Source organism: Mercenaria mercenaria, chromosome 12 (assembly GCF_021730395.1).
Source record: "Mercenaria mercenaria strain notata chromosome 12, MADL_Memer_1, whole genome shotgun sequence".
NCBI classification, from domain to species: Eukaryota; Metazoa; Mollusca; class Bivalvia; order Venerida; family Veneridae; genus Mercenaria; species Mercenaria mercenaria.
This window is the reverse complement of record NC_069372.1, coordinates 64,428,292-64,447,907: the sequence shown is the minus strand read 5'-3', so window position 1 is coordinate 64,447,907 and position 19,616 is coordinate 64,428,292.

The window sequence follows — 19,616 nt, the reverse complement described above, 5'->3', positions numbered from 1 at the left end:
CTTGAAAACCAAGACACAGATAATCGAACATTGCTGCATTGTCTGCTTCATAAATGTCACTTGATGTTTGCCAAAATCTCTACATAACTTAACAAATGCCTGATTACCTATGCGAGTACATGACGACATAACATGCGTTTTAAACAATAATCAAAAGCAACTGTGCCGGTTTTGCTTTACTATAGTAATTAAAATGTTCTGCGTGCTTCGCCTATTAGCAAAAATATTACAAAAAAATATATGACCACTTTATTCAAATCTTGTGAATTACAATCATATATTTCAAATTGAATTATATACAGTATGCCACTTTTGACATCAACATTCTACATTAAGTTTGAATTACCCTTGTTCTCAATGACTTTGCAGAAGACATAGCATCAAGAGAATCACCCTTAAGGGCCCGAGGAAACAGGCGAGAAGACAGAAATCAAAACAGTTCGTGCCTACGGGATTTAAAAACTGCTAATCAAAGAGTTCTTCCCCTCTTTCGTCAGACTCAATCAAAGAGGGAGGCGATGCGTCCGACTGTTAACCGGTTGAACACTAAACATGCGATGTGTCTCAAGCTGTTGGGCCATGACCTCTTAATAAACGTTTTATAATTTTACCAAATACAGATGGAAAATTACCATAATCTTACGAAGTTTGTAAACTATATACCGATAAAAATCGTTTTTTATATACCTTCGCGAAGAAGTGTCTTTAAATCACTACTGAATTCCAAAACCAAATCTGAACTTCAACAGTAAAATTTAGCAAAATGTTTACGAAGTTTGTAATAAAGTTAGCCTTGCCGCATGTTTAGTGTTCAGCCCGTTTACAGTTGGACACTACGCTTCCCTCTTTGATTGCGTCTGACGGAAGAGGGGGGGACTCTATGATAAGCAGTTTTTAAATCCTACCAGGACTGAACTGTTTTGATATTTGTCTTCTGGCCTGTTTCGTCGGGCCCTTAAGGGTGTTTCTCTTGTTGCTCTGTCTTCTGAAAAGGCATTGAGTACATACGTTTTTGGTTCTTAAGGTTTGTTTTTTTTTATATATTTATACACGAGCATTTTTGTGTTTTACATGCCATGCCTTTTTGTTTCCATTACGTGTGTAAGAGATTCACCTGGAGGGGATTACTTTTATTTACAATGTCCCATGTCTTTGGAACATGGTGGGGGTAAGAGTGAGGTTAGGTGCACCATAAACCGGTTTAAGCTCCCCAGTGGTGTTTTTGCCACTAACCGTTCCAAGGCGGTGCCCCACTGTGTTCCTTTGTTTGTTCGTTTCGTCTTATGTGTTGGCTTTGTGTGCGTGTGTGTTGTTCGTTTTGTCCTTATGTGTTGGCTTTGGGTGTGTGTGTGTGTGTGTGTGTGTGTGTGTGTGTGTGTGTGTGTGGTGCACGCGTCTGCGTGCTGGGGGTTATGTTTTGAGGAGGCTACGTTTTTGGTGCGTGGCACTCCCTGTTTGATATTTTTCTTTGCTTTTTTTTTTTGCTAAAGAAGTTTATTTGTAATATATTGATTTCGTTCATTGAAATCCTCAACATGACTACGCGCTCTGGCAAACCGTATTAACTGAGAAGTATATATCCCATCAGATGAAGTCTGAGGTACATTCCCATCTAAACGGGGGAAATTTACAATATTATAATTAAAATCATCCCTCTTGTCATAAATTTTGATATGTATAATATTGTCATAAATAGGGTGATGTAAATCTTAAAATGAAGTAGCTGTACCCGAATTGTTAGTTTTATTCAACTGGAGCTCTTGGGCATAAATAGTATCCAAAATTTACCAAAAAAACGGATTATTCATATTAACAATAATTCCAGATATTCTGATGTATTATTAAGTGCAGTAATAATGTCTGCCTGCTGTCTAGAGAAAGGCTCAACATAAAGTCTCTTTCATAACGTATAAAAACAAATCTGTGACAAGGGGTGCACAATTTGTTTCAATGAGAATACCAATAACTTGTCTGTAAAATGCATTCATGTATCTGACGTAAATGTTGTTCAGTAAAAAGGAAAGGAAAGAACTTCGTCACATGTCCGCATTGCATACTTTTGCAATAATAATAGCCTAAGTGCAGCTTGTATGAAAAAAAAAAGCTTTATCTAAATTACAAGCGAGAAATGTAGCTAAACCGAAAACAAACCAAAAAAAAAGCACCCAGTCTATATTAATTTTCACGTAAATATCAATTGATACATTATCTTGTACCCAAATTTCAAACCACTTTAAAGAACCTTTTAGAGAAAACTATGATAAGTAAGCAACTTGATAGAGAATGATTTACGAGTTTTCGAAACTGTCTGACATACATGAATTCACGATTCTTCAAAAACAGACGTCAAAAGGAGTGTCTGAAAGCTTGCAAAGAAAAATGGTTCAGAAACATCAAAATATATAACATACGTTTAATCAGGAATATACTGAATTCTTACAAAATGTCGAAAAGATACCCTATAATTTCAGGCGCATTTCCCCTTAAGCATAATTGCGAAACAATTTGACAGACACTGACTGTCTTCAAGTTCCGCCACGTAAATATTATCTCTTGATTAATAAATGATTTTGCATTTTAACGCATGCTACCGACAACATTTAATGAGACAATTTTCCTCAGAAATATAAACATGTATCAATTTTACTAAAACAAATTGTTTGTTTTAAGTTATCAACACTGACGCGTCTTTAAAGGTCTTGAAAAGAAAGCCATTAAAGATAACGATAGAAAATTAATATTTTCGTGAAAATAATAACTGATCTTGATGTTGATGCCAGTTTTTGTTCTTGTTTTATTTTTATTTGTTCATACTTAATATCACGTATTAAAATGAATACCGCAATAAATAACCAAGCCCTTGTAATATTTGTTAAGTCGCGTGTTTCCAGTCAATATGTATGTGTACCGACAACAAACTGCTCAAATTGTAGATCCATTATATACCGTAATATTACAGTGAAAGTTTGTTTCTCTTTGCCGATATCTGTCTTATACCCCAGTCACATATACGGCGGGGTTAGCCACGTCTAGCCACGGATAGGAACGTAGTAATCCGTATCGATCCTTACCTGAGTCGTACCTTAAAGTAGTAATCCGTACCAATCCGTACGGCTCAGGTACGGATCGATACGGATTACTATGTTTCTATCCGTGGCTAGACGTAGCTATCCGCGCTGTATGTGTGACTGGGTTATTAGCGAGAATTTAAAGTGTGTTGTTAAAGTAGCAATCAGTAAATTTGGCCAAAATTGAAACATTTTAACAATGAAAGTCACAATGTCTGTATTATGACTGATCAAACTGGCCCAGTCACAGAACGCGCTCTTGTAAAAAGACTTTAGTATAACAAGATTACAGGCAAGTGATTGCGTGTTCACTTGCGAACTTATTTCGTGTTGTAATTTAATGCTAGTCCCTTCTTATGCCATACAGAGCATCCCATAGAAAAAATTGTGAAATCTCGAAATTGTTCTTCGCTATTGTGATATGTTATGCATAAATATATTACCTTCAGCCTTTTCTTAACATCATATTATTGTTATTGAATCCTTTAAATGAGATTATAAATGCTATATTCTGTCCATAATATTTTCCGCATAATTCTACTGTTGCGTGATATACATCGAAGATATTTTCTTAGTTCTGTTTCGAAATTCGCATTTCGTTTTCGGAACATCTCTATAAATAAATTTATCTTTCTTTTACTTTTATATATACGAACTAACCGGGTTAGCATCGCATAAGACTACATTAATATCACAGCCGCACATACGGCGAGGATAACTACGTCTGGCTACGGATAGAAACGCAGTAATCCGTATCGATCCGTACCTGAGCCGATACGGATTACTACGATTGTATCCGTGGCTAGACGTAGCTATCCGCGCCATATGTGTGACTGAGGTATTAAGACAATGAAATGTTTTTTCTTGGCAAATGTGTCTATAAACTTTAAATAATGGGGAAAGTCTCAAACGATTTTATGATAGTTGATCACTCCAATAACATGAGGTGGACGTTTCTTATATTTCAAATGAGCCGTGCCATGAGAAAACCAACATAGTGGCTTTGCGACCAGCATGGATCCAGACCAGCCTGCGCATCCACGCAGTCTGGTCAGGATCCATGCTGTTCGCTTTCAAAGTCTATAACAATTAGAGAAACCGTTAGCGAACAGCATGGAGCCTGACCAGACTGCGCGGATGCGCAGGCTGGTCTGGATCCATGCTGGTCGCAAAGCCACTATGTTGGTTTTCCCATGGCACGGCTCAAATGATTTCGCAGTATTTAGCGATTAAAATGTCATTGGTGCTGCCTTTGCTTTTCTTCGTTTGTAACTTGTGTTGGTGTGTTTACATTTCAAGCCTGTTATTTCTCTAAAAATCCTGAAAAGTAAGTTCTTTGAAGTGACTAGTGGTACAAGCTTACTGACATAATAGTCTTATAAATAACCTAACATATTGTGCAGAAGGTAGTAAATCGTTCCAACGCTTTTGAAATAACGTAGAAAATTTACATTCTTCTTGCATTTTTTTTTTTTTTTTTTTTTTTGCAATATCTAACTCCATTTTCACCCACTTTATCATTTTACAGGACACATGTTGTTTTTCTAATGAGTGCTCCTAAAACAATAAGTATTGCGGTAAATTTATTGACAGTGGGAGTAACTTGAGTGACAATTTATCTATATTTTAAGAAAATATTTTTTTGTGGTTTGTACGTGTTGCTTACGTAAATGTTGTATTTGACCAATCTAAAAATATGGAGATAAATTGTTTATTGCCGGACTGGACTGAAAGGACAGCAATCACTTGGTGGCTCGGAAGCCGGCCATAGCAAAGACCATACGCTTTACACTGAAGAAGTAGGGAGAGAATCATGAAATGCTAAAAGACTTTGTGCTAGCTTTTATTATTTTGGTGACGGAAAATAAACTATATTAAAAGTACACAATGCATTAAGTTATTTATCAAGCGGCTATTATCAGCCCTACACTTATTCGTCGATTGTTGTCCACTTTGTATGACACGTGGCTGTCTTCCCTCTTGGTGTTTTGAGTGACGATAACGGCAGTTTGTGCAAAAAGGACATTATCCTTTGGCCTAAAAAAATACGACAGTCTTCTCGGGGTTAGTGGGCTGTTCCTTTTATATTTGATATTTGATTTGTGCCGTGCGTTTAGAAATAAAACTTGCAGTTCCATATGGAGTGAGAATGCCCCCCAGTCAAATTTGTGCTCGGCTTGGAGCTCTATGTAAGTTTGGTCAAAGTTCAGAACATTACTCCGTTTGTATATCTCCGCAAACTTGAATACTTGTGTCGTAAACGCAAGATGGTATTCGATATTGCTGCGGTGCAACTCCTCTGTTGACAAAATGTGGCTAAGCGTCCGCATATTGGCTGCTCCCCATTCTTCAATGAAAATTCCAAGGTATGGTTGATCCTCCTCGGTGCGCAGTACGAGCGCCTCCGAATCGTTCGCTCCCGTTCTTAACACAAATTCTTTTCGCCTATTCTATTGCCTTTTCTTACATTTTTTCCGTGAGAAAGTGTGTAATATGGACATCAAACTCCATGCCCAATAAATTAGCCCAGTTTATGTAGGTCTTTCTGTAGTAAAAGATGGTAGTCATGTAAAGTCATCAGCGAACAACGTAAAAGGATGCATGGAAGCAACACAGCAACAGAAAATGCTAAAAACTGTGATAACAAGTACAGAATACCCCTGACGTATTCTGAATGGAAGATTCTAGTTTTGCGCACAACAGAGAAAACGAGGCGAAAATTCTATCAGCGATCCGTTGGAAATTAGACGATAACTAATTATGTAATTGTTTGCGCGAAGTAAATTGCATTTAGTTCGAATTTCTGTTAATCGACAAAAAATACTAAACAGTGTTAAAAGCGAGCTTAAATGTCTTCCGACGTCTTGTTGATCTGTATTTATAAAGTTTTTATTTGTTTATCATTTATGTATAATACATGTGCATGAATATGCATTCTAAAATGCTTGTCTCTGCTAAAACACGCTTACGCTAGAATGACGTCACGTTAACGTGCGGTGACGTCAAAGTTTTTGTTGCGACCACGAAAGAACGCTACTATATTTTATCTACTGTTTTAGATTAAAGGCATATTAGAATTGAAATATTTTTTATAGCAAACCGTGTTTTAACACTGTTTATGCACCCGGGCGGTAATACGTCGTACAAATAATTTCACTCGGGCTGCGCCCTCGGGAAATTATTACGCTCGACGTATAACCGCCCATAGTGCATAAATAGTGTTAAAGCACTCTTTTGCTATAAATTATTTCTTAATTACAATACGAACACGAACACGGATGCTAGGGCTAGGGAAGAGGTTATAACAAAAACTATTATAACAGATTAAAAACCATTCCCGCAACAACTGATTGAGCTAACCACCGAACATGGACTTTGGATCAAACGGAGCAAGGATGGGGGCTATTATGTCTGTTTAAATATACCAATGTGTTAGAGGTTTGTAGCAAAGTGATCCACAAATAATACCAACAACATATACGGACCTGCACGTACATATAACGTTATAACGTTATGCAACTTTCGACTGATCTGTAGTAATTGTATGGCCGATAAGTTGAAAACAACTCTGTTTATATAAGACACGGTGAACGGCCGACCACACGGTCAATGCCCCTATAACGGTTAAATGGCACCGCCTTATATTTCCAATAATAAAAACGAACACCTAAGCGCGAGGTTACTACTACATGAAGGTCATCCTAGAAAAGTGAGGATATCTAGATAATGTTGTAGTATCGTTAAGTCTTTCAAAGACATAACAAACAATTTGTGAATCATTATAAGAATTTTGGCATTGATTCAATGTATATACCAAGCCAAAAAGACAAATGAAGACATATGGTAATATTCTTCAAACATGGGCTATAAATCAATCATCATTAAATAAAAGTCATGACTTTGAAATAATTCACTAGATTATTAATAAAATAACTTAATCAGCACTGTCAGCACTGAGAAGAGTTCCACAAAGTTGAACAGAACTATTAATTTAGCGCACCAGAGTCCATAGGCATACTTAATATACCTCATTGAACTGTTTATTTCAAGCATATATAGCTCATCGTCAGTGCACGGTTTATTTCCAGTCCATTTAATTCCTCATTAGTAAATTTCTGTCCCTAGTAAGTATGGTATGAAGTACGTTGTTCCGTTTGGACAATCGTGACCTTTTATTTAATAGTAAACCGCGATGCACGATGGTACGATGACAAAAACGCGATGGCGCGATGGCACGATGATGAAACAACGATGGTGCGATGGGGAAAACCCGATGGCACGATGATGAAATCGCGATGGTGCAATGGTACGATGGTGAAATGTCGATGTAATATCGCGTTTTCATCATCGTACCATCGTGTTTTCACCATCGTATCATCGTACCATCGCATTTTCATCATCGTACCATCGCGTTTTCACCATCGTGTCATCGCGTTTTCATCATCGTACCATCGCGTTATCACCATCGTACCATCGCGTTATCACCATCGTACCATCGCGTTATCACCATGGTATCATCGCATTTTCACCATCGTACCATCGCCTTCCGGTGGTCATGCGCAGTGATACAGTATAATGTGTCAGTAAAATACAGGTTTGATACAATCTCATTTTCACATTGCATTATGTACCTTCTACATCCTAACAAGAATAAGCTGAGTTTGAATAATACAATGTGACTATTACACCCAGCTTTTTATTTACTTTCATGCATACATAAAATACAAAGGACGATACAAAGGACGTGGCCTTGAAGAGTTTACAGTTTTAATGAAATGAGCACTGAACATTTTGTAAAACATTTTGCAAAACAGCATAATCTAAATGGTAAATTTCTTCTCACAGTATACATTGAGATACATTAATCTATTGTTGACAAAAATACAAGTGTACGGGACTATGCATTTCTAACCGAAAGGTGATGGTACGATGGTGAAAACGCGATGATATGATGGTGAAAATAGGATGGCACGATGATTAAATCACGATGGTACGATGGTGAAAACGCGATGGTACGATGGTGAAACCACGATGGTACGATGATGTTAACGCGATGGTACGATGGTGATAACGCGATGATACGATGGTGAAAACGCGATGGCACGATGGTACGATGATGAAAATGTGATGGCACGATGGTGCGATGGTGAAAACGCGATGGTACGATGATGAAAACGCGATATTACATCGACATTTCACCATCGTACCATCGCGATTTCATCATCATGCCATCGCGTTGTCACCATCGTACCATCGTTGTTTCATCATCGTGCCATCGCGTTATCACCATCGTACCATCGTGCATCGCGGATTAGTATTAAATAAAATGTCACGATTGTCCAAACGGAACACCGTAATGAAGCGGCGTGACATGTTGATGTAGCAGTAAATTTGCCAGTAGCACGTGCTACTAAAAGGAACTTAGCGGCATGGTGCGACATTGTGAAGCTAAAATATATAAAATGTAGCTGCAAAAAGATGTTGAAACAACAAAGTTACAATAATATGAATCAAGGCAGCGTGGGAGGGAGTCTTTTGTACGAAATCTGTCCTTTACAAACTTAGAAAGAATGCACTTGGTCACCATACCAAATATGTCTATGGAAATCCCGAGGCATTGATATGTGTCAGGGTTTGAAATTGTTAGAATAGTTAACTTTTGGGGGTTTTTTTATTTTATAATAATAAATTAGTTAGCGCTGAATATTCGATGCAATATTCTAGTACAGCAGAAGATAGCAGATGTTCGTGTCTGGCCTCATGTTCTTCATACTAGATGTACTTTGAAAGCAGTTAATAGTTTAAATTATCACAAATGCGAGCACTACTTTACTCAAGTTAACATTTTAGGTTTTATTTTATTTAGAATCTGCATTAGTTCTTGTCAGCTTATAGTTCTGATACTGTCATGTATACGAAATATTTCGGCATATTTTATTATAATTTTAAAAAATATGGTACTTTCTTCGAAGAAAAAGTTGTTTGGGTTGACCTGTTGGACAGTTTAACAATTCAATCTACCCTCATGTGTTGTACTTACTGAACATCCCTTTTAGTCGGGTGCTATTTACCACGGTGTGAAGATTGTATGGAACCGCTGCGTGATCAGTGCATGATTCCTTTGATAAGTGACCTAATTACGGCGAGTAATAGGGCAGTAAAAGCTTGATTGCGTCAGTAACCATTTTGGATCTTAAGGGAACGGAGAAAGCGCAGAATTGATATATTAATAATAATAGTTTAATACTGTTTAAACTAGTGCACCTCCACCTCCCCACCACCACCTTGGTGTATTGTTCCCATTCGCCTACTTCAAGGCGTGTTCAGTAGTTAGTAAAGCGATTTTTATTTTGTCCAATAATTATGATTGTCATTTTAAGGGCGGTTTTTATTGACCCACCTTTGCTTTTAATCAATTTGTATTAGATAGACATAATTTAACTGTGAAAATTTGAATAACAGCTTCTTTTGTTGTATGATATTAATGCACGTCATTTTAAGAAATTAAAAATGACAGTTTTCACTCACATTGTGTTACTCTGTTTTACTGCATCCAAAAAGCAAATGAGCATACTCCTTGCAGCCGTTGTTAGTAATTGCCTATCGTTTTTGTTGAGAATATGTTATAAATATCTTGATAATGCCCTGTCCAACTGGCTCAAAGTACATACTTTTAAATAATTTATACATTTATACACTTTGTTTATTTACTGAAATATTCTCTTACGAAACGCATTATATCTTTATGACTTCTAGGTTTATTATGTGTCTGTTTTCTTTTCACAGTCTTTTTAATCAATTTTGCAGAAATACGGCATTATCAGTAAGCTATAATCTGATAAATTGCGTGTAACTGTACTCGTTAATATCTGGTGATCATTTTTGTATCCATGACATGTCTCCTTATGTTTTATCAGTCACTCCTATCTGGTCTGATTCTGTGCAATTTGTCATTACATAACATATTTTTAGTACAATGATTACTGATAACAGTTTTATAAGCACAAATAATGATATCAAATTTTCTTTATTGCGAAACCCATGTTCTAGCAGCATCATTTAGCTTGCATTGCTAAATATCAAACACGGCACATATAATTTATTTTAGAGATAACATATTTTACAAAAGAGTGATTCAATAAGATTCGTCAGTGGTCTTAATTATCAATTTGATCAAGAATATTTCCACGACATCCCCTGCACAGATCAACGCTTTTGTAGTATTGCTATCTATAACATAAATGCTGCAAAGTAGTCTCCCCTTGTTAAACTGTTGAAATACTTAAAATTGCAGACTCAGTGGCACTTCTTGTGGCATAGTCTTTACCTGCGAGCATTTTCTTTAGCGAAAAAGATAGGGAAAAGGCACTAGGACTCGTGTCAGAAAACAGAAAAATATGCTGGTGCTCAACTTGAATAACCTTTTTTTGCTTTCAGAAAAGCTGTGAAGTTTGACTTTTTAAGGAGTGCACTATCATGAATAAGATGAATGCTTTTCAACCATTAAATATTATTGGGTATTTATTTTGATAGAACTTTTTCAAAGCTTAAGTACTTTATTTTTGCAGAAAATGTGTGTTATTGGTGTACCCTTTTGCAAGGAATTTCTACAATTGAAGAAAATGTCATATAAAGCTTTCATGGCACCTGCTCTTTTTGCAGTGACCAGACTTGCCTGACGTTTAACTCGGCCATTATTTTGTATTGATGGGTCACTGGGTTGATTTCAAAATATTAGACCCAAGATTCATCCCGAGTGAGTAACACGGATATTTTTAAGACTACTATTTTTACATTTTTAGCAGTGTTTTGGCGAGATTTAAATGCTTGAACTTTTGGTCTTGTCAACACCGTGGAATGTTTTAAATATGGTTTTCACTTTATGCGCGGCACTGGGTTTTATAAAATGTTCCCACATGCTTATTTATGATATAGCCGGGAAAATACGGAACCCAGCATTGGACGTTTCATATCTTCCCACCGCGCATTATCTCGGGTACAAGAAAATTCAATATATATTCGGATATCTTTATGTTTGGTATTACCGTTTGGTTATAGTGTTCCATGCACTCAAAATATAGTAAACAACATCTTTTCAACCACAGTCAAAAACGGTATAACTCGGACGCGTTAATAAAAATACGGACACAGAATCGGAAAAATTCGGACATCCTGATTGTGATAGGGAAAATACGGACGGTCAATTCTTTTTTAAAAAAAACACTGTTTAATACATTTATATCTTGTGGAAAAAAAGGATGTACTACATTCAATTAATAAGGCTATGAACTGGTCCGGCTACAAAGATTGTTAAAAACATGGATTCTTTCTTGAGCTACAGTGGCAGCATTTAGATGCACTAAACATATATTCTAAAGTTACTTTTCTTTTTTGATTTTTTTCGGCTTGGTTGTTTTAAATAATTTCTTTTCTAGCTTTAAACGTTTCTGTTCAACAACATCTTCACTTGTCAGTAATTTGTGACTGGTAGACAAAGGACGCTTAGATTGACTAGCGGGCCTTTCTTTGATTACAGGTGGTAAGAAAATTGAGTCAACAACACTGTCTACAGAGGCTATATTTTCAATGCTAGAAATTTCATTGTCATCATTACCCACAGTCTCTTCCAACACAGTGTCACCAAACGACAGCAAACCAAGTATTTGCTTTGGGTCACTTAAATCGAGCACAGGGATACTGGTATCGAAACTTATTTCCGATACTGAATCAAAGCTGGTATTTGGGACTTCAGCAACTGGATCAGTTGACAACGGAACAACTGAGGGCGACTGCGGTAACGTTGAACATTGATCATTTGTTGATATTAATGTTTCGGACTCTGTCTGAGGACATACAGGTACATTCGTCAGTTTGCTCGGATTAAAAGCTTTCGATGGAATCGCCCTCCTGTTAAGTGGTACAAATCCACAAGCCCTGAACCCGTTCTGTATATTTACGTAAGGAACTACATTGCTCCAAGCCTTGGAAGACAGATATGGGAACGTGTACTTATTAACCTGGTGCAAAGGATTCATATAAAAAAAAGACGAGCAGGCTTCATTGTATGCAGATTTGAGCGGACCGAAGACAGTACGATCTAGGGGCTGAAGATAATTGTACAATGAGGGGGAAAACCATAAGGATAATATTCTCTTCAATGGCCCTTTCAATAATGGCTAGCGTTTCATGTGAACAGTGACCATCCATTAGAACAAGCTGTGGTCTTGTAGGGCCGCAACACTTAAGAAAACCTTCAGAAATAACGTTGCCAAGATCATCGAAATATTTACCTAGAATTTCTGGGTTTAGCATGCGAGCACGCACTGATGTCAATTTCTCTGGTTTTCTGAGAACCAACTCCGGATATCTCCGTTTAAGTCCCACAAACCAGTCTTTTCCTGCATGAAAATTGGTATAACGTGACTGAATTTTCACTTCAATGCACAAAACACTAGTGCGTTGGAGAATTTGTCGTCGTCTGTTTAGCCCTACTTCTAATTTAGCCGCCATTTAATGCTCTTAACAATTTTGGACTCCACTTCTACGGGGAGTGCTGGTGGGCGACCATGGATCGGTTTAAGATACGTGATCACCAACTGTGCACCTTGGAACTTTAAACTGGCTAGCAGTTTGTCTCACGGAGAGCCCTTTTTCAACCGCTTGGAAAGCTTTCCCTAGGGATTCTTGGTCATACGTCATCGTTTTACCCCTTTTGACATGGACATACTTCAATGGCATATCTGTATCACTCACAATTGACCATTGTCATAACCGCCGTACTTGCGTTAGGTGGTGATGAGGATTGCGACCTTATTGTGAACGCGGCAAAAGTAGGCCCCTATATGCATTTACTTTTTAAAACCGGGGTCATTTTTAAGCCGTGTCATGCTAAAACCAACATTTCGACTTTAAAAACTGATCTTTTGGTTCCGGATCTACCAGCGAATCAGCTCAATCTGATCGATTAAGTACAAATAAAATAAATGAAAAAATATAATAATAATAGTTAGCTGATCGTGCATCCATAGTTTAACCTATTGACGCGATCATGGTCAAAGGGGTCCGTAACAGTCTCTGGTTAATAAAATTTAGGCAACATGATTTCAAATGCAAAATGACCTACTGATAGGCGTAACAGAATTTCACTGTGGGGGACGCGAGTACTAGCCGTGAAAGATAAGTGGTGGTAGATGTGGGAGGGGATTTTTCCCATCCACAGGATGGGGTATGGGGGACCTCTCCAAGAAAAATTTTCAAATCAAGAAGTAATTTCGTGTGATTTGGCGTGTATTTGAAAGAATGCTGATGGGTAGATATGTGAAACATTTTATCGTTTTTTTTTTCTGTGAAATAATAAGAAAGACACAACATTTTTTTTAAATAATTGACAGATGAGATGTGCATAAAAAAGGTCATTGTTGTTTATGAAACAAAGTTTAAATTGTACCATTTGTTAGAAATTTAATGTAAACTTAAACAGTCGTTTTTAAATATTTCATTCCACTATTGTGAGAAGATCACAATCGTCCCCCACCCACTTCACCTGGTACGCCCTTGGAAAACCAATGTTACATCTTTAAGCTGCCCGCTCCCCCCCCCCCCCCCCGCACCCCACCCCCATCCCTCGTCTGAACACTGGTTCGAATTTGGGCTTTAGTAGGATTTGCCCTTCAATTAGGTTTTGCAGAGAAATATCTGATATCATAGCTGCGTCTAAACGTTTTAAGTGTGCACAACAATGGGTGCAACGCTGATCGTTATTAATTGCTACTGCATGTTTATTAAATGGATTATCTGGTTCGCATTTGCAATAGTAACCTGCTCCAACTGTCAAATGACGGTTGCCATGGTGATGCATCCCGACCGCATATACAAAATAAACAATGACCTTCTTCATTTCTCCTAAAACACGAATAAAAGAAACAAACTAGAGGAGATGATGCGTCGCTATCCTCATCATCAATTAACTTTGTCACAAACATCTAGATCTGCAGAATCGACTTATTATAGACTTTAAGTTTGATATTGGCCGTGACTTGGCTCGCATATTATATTATACGTATTTAAACGGACAAGACTAAAATTGACACTTGGTCAGTTGTTTATAGGCCTAATTTCTTGCGATTTCTAATTCTAAGACATGTTTCTGGTTTCTAAAATTACATGTACGTATTTTCACTATAATGCAAATTTGATAGGAAAAATTCGGACAGTTTGTTTTTGCTTTATTTTTGGGATTTTTGGTACTTTGTAAGCTTAAAAGATATAATTGTTAAAGAAATTAAACACTGAAAAATGGTTTCGAATATTTTATATAATGCTTAGATCGGTAGTTAACCTGAAATATATCTTTAAACCTGATAGGTGTAAATTGCTAGTGTGTCGATGTTTACACAAGAACGGGAAAAGCGCATGGGTAGTTGTTTTTGAGCACGTTCCCTGATGTCATATTTATTATGAAGCCATTGGGTTTTTGAATGGTATGGTCAGGGGTGTCATTAATTGTCTGCATTTTTTCTTCATAAGCTTATAAAGGAGAATACTTTATGATATCAGTTTTCCATGTTGGTGTCCGTATTTATACCTATGTCCGTACTTTCCCGGATTTGAGGAAAGGTTGTTGCATGATTTAAATGTGAGCATCCTACCCGTACACTTCTCTTATCTGTGTCTGAAAAACCATTGTAGATCCCACGCATGTAATACCCATAATTCAATATTTCTGACATCTTCCTCTTAAATAAAAAATCTCCCTTATCGTTTGCAGCAATGGAAAATATATCTTTAGCATATTCAATCTTTCAAGCTTTGATGGGCTTCACTAGAAATATAATGTCTCATCCCTCTGTATTATACAAACTTTACGACCTCTACTCACTTGAAAATGTCAGAAAAAATACACATAAATGTCTAACATTTACAATCGAGCGGATTTCGTTATTGGGTAGAAAATCCATAGCAAAACGAAATAACGTTTTCTTATTGTAATGTCACAGAAGCAAATCAAAATTTGGCTTTACACTATAGAAATCCTGCATTTCGTTAAAATAATGGAATTTTAGCAAACAATTATTCGTTGTGTATTAACAGTAATACTAAAGATATCAAGGAAGGGAATACAAGTTTTATAAAGTGAACAGGTGTCAAATTCATCAACAATTTATTATGAAATATTTTTGCAAAGGCGACACAATATTTTTAAGGAAAATTATTTTCCAAATAGTGCGTTTGAAGCAGCAAGCTTACACTTTGAGAAATAAATATTCGCGTTGCAGATTATTTTTACAATACAACCCATTTTAGATGAAATATTTATCAAAAATTACGGGGCTCCAACTTGGAATCTATAACTGCTACTCTGCCAAGTTGACAGGCATTCTGTCTTCTAGGTATAGTATATTCTCTGAAATATTGATACTATTTAAAACATCACAATTCATGTATATGTTTACTAAAGCTGAATACGTTCTAAATTTGAAGTGAATCTCTAAAGATGAAATATTCTAGTGAAAGATAGACAATGAATATCTTTAAGTTGAATACTGTTGTAAACTCTTATGTACTCCATGAAGACCTGAAAGTATATCAACATCCAGTTTTACCCTCTGAAATATCATTGTTTATTGTTATATTTATCAAGCGTATTTTGCTTCTTAAATTATATGTTTTAACACAAACAATCTATTTTCAGCATAACTTAATAACACATACCAATTTGCAAAATATATAACGACAAGTATTAACAAATCAAGGACTAGGTTTCTGACTATTTCTAAAATGTTTTTTTGGCTTAAACATTTTCCACCAAGAACTTCAAAAATGCACACATTTTATTGTTTGTATTATTTAGGTCGAATTAGTAAGCCCCTGTTTAGTACTGAAAATGAATTACCAGCTGTCGTATTATTTCGCAATGCCCTTCAGCGCAACGTCAGTACATATTTCAAGTAGTTGCTGATATCATTCTACTGGAAAGTACATTTGCCAAATATTAATAGTATTATGATAAATTGTCATTAATATGTCGTAAAATATATGCATCTTTTACTTGTTGCAAAATTCATAAGCATTATTGTATTGCCTCATAGGTGTCAGATCTTCCGGATGAAAATATATAAACATGAAACCTGACGCAGTCAAATATTAAAGGTCAACTATTGAATTAAGAATATAAGTTTGTTAATAGAAGATAAACGCCTAAAATATTGTTTGCGTTTTCAGAGCATTATTAAGGTTTTTTTTCCAGAAGCTGGAATAGTTATAACAATCTACACCAGGAAAGCACGCTCTCTTTTGTATAATCCTATATTTTACACATGTGTAAACGGTAAATCGACAGTGTGATATACATAGCTTATAAACTAATACCGAGAAACGTGCACAAATTATTCCACGAAAACACGATTGCTTATTTCTAGATGCATATAAAGTTAATATTTAGTATGTATCTTACATACTCATTGACACTTACAACAAATATCTGTTCTGAATAAAGACTTCAAAAAAGGAAAACATATTTAAAAAGAATATACTTATAACATTGGCAGTGCACAGGACGTCACGCATTTGAAATGAAACTTATACGTCAATATGTAAAAAAACTGAGGTTTCTGGTTCCTACGTTACTTTAGGAACTTTAAAAACAGGTGTGTTATATGCAGCAACTCACGCATACATTCGAGTATGACACAGGTCATAAGCACATTGGCATATGTAATAATTAATTAATTAATGTTTTGAATGACAAAATATTAGATTCCCTTTCAGTGAAGTTACAAAGGAAACAATATGTACAGTAAAAGCACAAAAACATTTAACTTTTGGCTTGACTTAGTGTTGATGTAATGTTAAATGTGAAAAGGTAATTCACAACGGTGGGTCATACTTCTATCGAAGTGACGCAGGTAAAAGGTGAATACATGTGATGCCAAATAATAATATTTCTTAATAGAAATGGACCGAAATGTTGGAGAAGCTATAACATTTGTACCTAAAACAAGAGAGATGTACTGTTAAAATGAGTTGTATGACCTATCTCAATAATTGCCTCATTGACGTCTGTAGATGATGTTTAATTATATCTTGAGACATTTTTGCTTTCCACGGATCTTAATAGCCATTTATCTGTCTCTTAATGACTACATGAGACATCTTGTAAAAAATTATATAGAATCATTGTATTACCACCTGTGGCCTAATTATGACTTACTATATTTCCTTGATATGTCTTGTATCTGTAAATACAAACTAATACCACTCCTATAGATTAGAATTTAAAACAGAACGTTTCATTTCAGGTGCGGCAAAAGATTTCATTACAGAATGCGCCCATTGAATTTCCCTTTTGTGTACTACAGGGTAAGGGAAACTGGCTTATCATATGAATTCCATTAAGCATATAGGGTTAAATATATCAAAGATCATGTATACAATCGATTTTAAATAAATTAGTATAAACCTGATACGGGGAAAGTCCGTTAAACGTTCACTGTGATATTGTAAGTCAGCTCTACCTATCTAACAATGTCTTCATACAACATACCATGCCTCATATGAGCTAATAAACCAGCACAATAGAATAGAAAAAGTGGAAACTCCACCGGTCGCTCGAATCATCAAAAATGAAAATGCTGCCGACTTGTTCATGGACGGTAACGTAGTGGAAAACAAGTCTCAGAACATAGAAAATAGCATTTTTCAATTAAATATCTTTTTTAAAAAAGAATGCAAAAGGTAGAACTGTTTCACCCGTTAAATGAATGCACTTTTTACTGTGTTCTGATGAACTTGGAAATATTTCAGATAGAGGCCTTCGAGGTCAACGCATCCAAGATAACTCTAACTTATTCAATTAACTTTTTCATTTCAGTCAATCTCATGTGTACAGAAAGCAATTTCCACACATTCAAGATTGTCTCTTTTAACTAATTGTATTAGGGAGAGTTTCTTTAGACCACTGAGGTCACTCGAGCATTCATTATCTAAACAAATCTAATAAAAGAAGATTATGAACTTGTGGTCCTATGTAACTTTACTTCTATCCTGCTAAAATCACTTTTCCTGTGTTATTTATTGCCATGTAGACATCATTTCAATAAGGTATAAAAAAAAACGTTTGACTGTTTTCGCGATATTCCCGTAAGTTCAGTAACTTTAACAATGTCGTATTGTGAAGATTAAATCTGAATAAAAACATTAAATTGCTCTTTTACAAAAAGAATAAGAAATATTTGATAATTAATTTGATAATTATGATTCTATTTGTTGCTTTGTCAGACACATTCACGTTTTTACTCTTAAATTTTGATAGAAAAACTTAGGTCTCAAAAGAAGAAACTTTTCGTATCAGTTATTTATTAGTCTGTCACATGTAATCACGTAGCAACAAAGAGTCGTCAAAATCAATAAACTTTCAATTTGTTAGTAGTGTTATTCAGTCTGCCACAATGAATAAGTCACTATCTTTGTCTAACGTCGTACTACAAGAACAATGCGTATCAAATAAGCCATAATAAAACTTGGTGATGAAATGCAAATTATGAAAGTGTACATCAAATATAAGTTGTTTTACAAGAATCAGATAGTACTTTGGACTAAACTATCTGTCACTAATAAGAGAAGTGAAGCATTGTCATGCAAAACAAAGGCCCCTACTGGAAAGTAACTAACCTAATTAGTTCCCACAGGTATTTCATTACAGAGATTCATTTGTTTCTATGGAAAAAAGTCCAGTCGCACATATATTAACTTGTTTTTCTGTTGTTTTTTTTGTGGGTCATACTGGCGCTTGAACACACTTAATTTCCAACATATTCCAACCTGTTAAACATTTCATTTTTCGGACAATAACTCATGAAAGACTTGATAGATTTAAATAAATTTTAGTACAAAGGTGTAACATCATAAAATACAGGAAAAGTTCGACTTTGCCTCCAAATCGCCATTTTTTGACGTAGTTATTGCCCCTTTCCAACTTAAAAATTGCCAAACGCATGGTTTCCGGACTTGTTGCCATTTGTTTCTTATGGTTGCCGTAGTTCTGTGACAAGGCCGTATTGTGACAGTTCTAGTTGCATTTTTCATATTATAGAAATGTACTTGTTGTTTTTGAAGCACCCTGTCTGCTATATCTTTCCACTCAGATTTTTTTTGTAGCTGGCCTACTTTGTAATGAATGCATCTGGCTATGTATGCTGTGCTCTGTGCTGACGGGAAATCTACCTTCATCGTTTACTTTTACATTATCCGTGAGGGTCTGGATAACAGCTTTCATTCACAAACAGACATGTATTAAATCTCTTTTCTTTAACACATTAAAAAGTTAGCAATGACAAACCGGTTAAAGAACTTCCCAATATTATATATTACAGTTTATAATGTCATTAAAGATATATTCTGATGTAAATATAAGATGGATCTTTCCTTTGTATCTGATCAGGCAATCCCTTATCAGGTAAGAAATAATCATATTTCAGTGAACATCAGTACATATTGAAACTGTCTGACCTATTTTTCATTTTTATACACCCGTTGTGGAGAACGAGACGC